This window comes from Galeopterus variegatus, unplaced genomic scaffold (assembly GCF_000696425.1).
Source record: "Galeopterus variegatus unplaced genomic scaffold, G_variegatus-3.0.2 Scaffold2049, whole genome shotgun sequence".
NCBI classification, from domain to species: domain Eukaryota; kingdom Metazoa; phylum Chordata; class Mammalia; order Dermoptera; family Cynocephalidae; genus Galeopterus; species Galeopterus variegatus.
The window spans coordinates 30,432-35,452 of NW_007728160.1; the positions used below are offsets into that span (position 1 = coordinate 30,432).

Consider the following 5,021-nt stretch of genomic DNA (forward strand, 5'->3'; position numbering starts at 1 on the left):
ACATACATAGAATTGATTGGATTAGCTTAGCTACAGAGAACAAAAATACTCCCATATCACAGGAGCTTAAACAAGATAGAAATTTATTTCACTCTAATAGAAGAAGCCTAGTGGAAGGCAACTTAGGCTGATTTGAACTTTACAGAGTCATCCAGGCTGCTTCTAGATGTCCACTCTCCCATCCCAAGATGTGGCACTTCTCCCAGTAGGTCTAAAATTTCTGATGTAAATGTTTCATCACACTGGTGTCGCAATAGCAAATTGGGATAGGAAAGGAAGAAGGCATAGGCCTTCACTTTTTTTGTCTTTTTTGTGACCAGTAAGGGGATTGCAACACTTGGTGTGGTGTTGCCAACACCGCGCTCAGCCAGTGAGTGCACCAGCCATTCCTATATATGATCCGAAATGGTGGCGGGAGCGTCGCTGCGCTCCCAGCGCCACACTCTCCCGAGTGCGCCACGGGGTTGGCCCAGGCCTTCACTTTTAAGGAAACTTAGCCAACCTTCAATACCATTCTGTTTACATCTTTTTTTATCAGAAGTTAGTCAATCTTACCAAGCTACAAAGAAGCCGTGGGAATGTAGTCTTTTATTCTGTGTGGTAACACGGACAGGCTAAAAAACCATCTTTTGTATTTAAATAAAAATAAGGGAATGGAGAATGGAGTATGCACCTGGTGGATATAAATTGTCTCTGGCACATAGGTTGCATTTCAAAATGTAGATGTGTATAAACCATATCGAGTATGTTAGAAACCTTATTTTTAAGTCAGCTTTAGTGGGTTGAGCATTGAATGCTGATGGGGGAGCTAAAGAGAAACAGAGACAAATCCTTCAAGAAGCCTGGTTAAAAGATGAAAGAGACAGGATAGTAGCTCAAAAGTTCAGGATTTATGGGAGAGAAAAGTGAAATCAGAAAGAGGTGAGTCAAAAGTGGAGGATGTGATGAGGCTCATGACCAATTAATATTTAAGTGATGCTATATATTGATTCTCTGCTGAATGATTTTATGTTCACTAATCCTTTGCTGTAGGCATTATCATCATCCTCATTTTTTTTTTTTCCCTTTTTGTCTTTTTTCATGACCGGTAACGGGATCGCAACCCTCGGTGTCGCGCCCGTACTGCGACCGGCAACAGGATTGCAACCCTCGGTGTCACGCCCGCACCGTGCTCAACCAGTGAGCGGACCGGTCTCTATATGGGATCCGAACCCTGGGCGGGAGCGCCGCCACGCTCCCAAGCGCTGCACTCTACCGAGTGCACCACCGGGCTGGCCCGGTCATCCTCATTTTATAAGTGAAAAATTTAAGCCAGAAAGGTTGAGAACTAGTTACTATTAGAGCTGAGAAGTTACCCTATGCCCCCATCTCAACTCATAATCCCAATCTGCCCTACAACCTCTTACTAATTGGGAAGGATCTTTACTATAATCACCATCCCACTCACTATCTTTCTTTCTTTCTTTCTTTTTTTTTTTTTTAGTTAGGAAGTTGAGGAGCTCAGAAGATGACTAGGTGGTTTTAGACAGAGTGGACAATATGTGAGTAAGCTTGCAGTAGAAAAAAATTTTTAATGGTGACAAATTTCAAAGCAGTTTTACCAGAAAACTGGATCAGATGCTGAAGGTATATATTCTAGTTATGTTTCCAAAGCTGAAGCGGATCATCATATTTTTTCCCAGTGATAGAGCTTTTTATATTTAAAAACATAATCAAACTCCATCCAAATAATCCCCAAACAAATGAGTAATCTGATTAAATAAAATTTACAGTGAATATACCCAACAAACATCTGGGAATTTTTGTGCAATTAATTACTGTGTCTGTTACTGCAGCATGAACCTTAAACAATATACAAATGTTCTGGGGTTTGGGGGGAATGCCCAGGTTTTAACTGTGTAGTGTTTGGGGGTAGAAGCTGGGGGAGTTGAGAGAAAGGGGAAATCAATTTCAATTTTCTTGATCCTGTCTATATAAATATATAGTAAGGAAATAGGAGGATAGAGGAGTATGGAGCCCTCTCGATTCTACCTTACAAAAAATATGAAAGAAATTAATTTCATGATGGGAGGAAAGATTTTTAAAAATCATAGAAAAGGATGAAAAGAACAGGGAGGTAGAGGGGGCCATCCAGGGAAAAAGAAGGGACCTGTGGCTGGGGAGCAAGAAAGAATCCAGTGCCAGTGTGAGTGTCTGCCTTTGTTTCCATCTTCATCCCTAATGTCTTAGGCTCCAGTTTAGCCTCTGTCTTTACTTCCTGCCTCTGACCCCGGTCTGGGAGGATCCCTTTGCCCCCTCCACCCTGCACCCCACCTCCACTGTGCCAGTCCCTCCCGCTCCTCCATTTATTGGTAGCTGGCTCGCTCCACCATCCGCAGTTCATAGTTTGTATTGACCACTTGAAGTTTGAAATGACTCATGGAGTTTTTGAGGTGAAGGGAGGCATTTTAGGCTGGACACAGCCTAATGGTGTACAAGGCAGCGAGGTCTGCATGGTAGCCAGTCTCAGTGGTGCCACTACTGTCACCCCAACCTGTGCCAGGGAGTCCTGGAGCACCCTTGAGCCTATGGATCTTCGAGCCAGAAATGGCGAGCTGAGTGTAGAATTTGTCTGCCTCAGTAAGGGTGATACCCCCAGGGAGATATGTCACCTTCAGCACCATCCCTAGGGCAATGTATGTTGTCCCCAAGTCAGTGGAGGCAAATTGGAGTGCTTGATTCAGTTTCCATGCTTCAGTCCATTCTGTCCCTAGATCACCACGTAAGTTGACTGGCCATGGAGCAAGGGAGGGCAGATGGGCAGACTGTACTGTAGTGGCTGGCCCAAAATGGGTAGTGCCTGTCAGGCTGGGAAAACTGTATGAGGATGGGCAGGGGACTGAGTCCTATGTAGACATTGCTGATACTGGTGACAAGAGACAGTGCTGGAGACTGAGTCGATGTGACTGGGCTGCTGCTCATTCGTGTGTTGACCTGGGGGCTGCTGTCAGGATGGCACAAGTCTCCAGATTCCTACTCCTAGTGATCCATCCTGTAATGTTTCCAGTGACTTCAATGGACCATAGATGGCTTCTGGGAGCCAGGGGGAAGACTAGGGTCCACTAAGGACACTCTGCATGACCTCCACACTTGGTCCACAAGGTGACATTTAGTACTGCCATGGCATCTATGGTGGATGGCAGAGAGAGGCAGACTGAGGCATCTGGTACTTCTCAGAGCCAAGAGGTTGCAGAAACCCCATAGAAGGGCTTTTACACTTCAGCTGAGCCAATGGGATCCTGCTGTAGTACCCTGGTATGCCCTGTGCCAGGAGGATACCCTTCCACAGAATGGCTTATAGAGACCAGAATGGGTTCCAGGAAAGGTGGCTGGATGACGTTTTGCAAATCATTACCCTCTGAGACTTGGCAAGAAGGCAGTGGTATGTACCAAACCACCAGGTCTTGCATCTGGCCCCCTATGCTCCTCCTCTGTTTGATGAGCAGACCCTGGTTCTGGGGCTGCTGGACACCAGTCAAGCCTTGATAAGCCACCTGCTCCTGGTTAAGCATTACGGGCTATAAACCAGGGTTCTGGGGTGACTGAAGCAGATTTTGAACAAGTTAGGAGAAGTAGGCCACTGGTTAAATGGGGGCAGGGTGCATCGATATTGCTGATTGTAGTTAGGATACTGTCCAAGGGAACAGTATGAAATCTGCATCCGTTGAGGGGCATCATGTAGCCCTGGGATGACAGGTCTTGCTGAGTAGTCTAGAGGTAGAAGTGGGGAGGTGCTGTATTGTGGGAGGGGCTGCACCACGATGGAGCCTGTCTGCTGAGCATGCTGAGAATTAAGTGAAGACTGGAACAGAGCTGAGAATGGGTCAGCTGCTTCAGTAGAATCTTGGTGGCTAAGGCTCATTTTTCTAAGGGAGGTGCTGAGGTCATCTACCTGTGAGATCTTGTGATTGTTCAAGGGTGGCTGTTACTAAAGCATGAGTGAGAGAGCAGGAAGTTGCCACTGGGCAGTAGAAGGGAGAAGGCCCTGGATAGACTGAGATGAGGTGACCTGGGTGCAGACTTTTGGGACATCTAGTACCGTACCTGGCCTGGAGATCCTTCCCACACTACCACCTTTACTGATCCCAATACTGTCACCAGTTAAGCATAGAGATTCTACTGAAGCTGCTGGCCTTGCTGACAGGAGATCACATGCTCCAAGGCTGTGGCTCCAGAGATTTGAGTTCACTGTCTGCTGCTCTGGTGGCTGCTTGAAGTGTGGCTTAGCCCATTGTGGTTCCCCTAATGTCATTTAGATATCTTTTCTTGCCAATTTGGTTATCATCTCAGTCTGTACTGGCATTGTCTCTCTTGAGAAATAATCCATTAAAATTCTGTATTTGTCTGATCCTTTGTATGTCTTGAGAATCTCTGTTCAAGGATTATTGTGTTACTCTTTTTGTTGATGATGACAGATTTTCCAGTCTGATCAACATTGTAGTCAATTCCCAAATAGGCAGCTACCCAGTGTAATATTATCCAGTGATATGAGGGAAATTCTTGAACTTGTTATTATAATTAATAAATATCAGAATCTCCTGTTGTAATTTTAACAGCATCATCCTGTCCCTGAGGTCTTTTTCGGAGTATTTCCATGAAATTCATATAGGTCTAGTTCAGTGGAGCCTTGTCTCTGGACAGCATCTTCCTTGAGGCCATTTCTTTGTATGTGTCCTTGTCTTCCTTTTCAGAGACATCTTTTGTGGACTTTCCTTCCTCCTTGTCAGAGGGGTAACTGATGTGCAATTGAATTATATACTGAATTTCTAGAGGCCCTTCAGTACATGGGGTGGAGGACTCCTCACACACTGCCAGGCTGTGCACCAACTTCTGCCTGGAATTAGACTAGGCTTTTTCCTTGCATGACCAAGATTTGACATCCACCTCTGTGTTTTCTGTGGAAAAATGCTATCTTTACAGTTTTTTTTTTTTTTTTTTTTTATTTTCCCCCCTCCCTGGAGTCTTAGATATAACACCTATGG

The 5,021-nt window shown here is 45.2% G+C and overlaps 1 pseudogene; it reads right to left on the reverse strand.

Annotated features, from left to right (window-relative positions):
- Positions 1 to 2,345: 2,345 nt before the first annotated feature.
- The window catches only part of LOC103596594, a 3,746-nt pseudogene continuing 1,070 nt past the window's right edge, over positions 2,346 to 5,021 (reverse strand).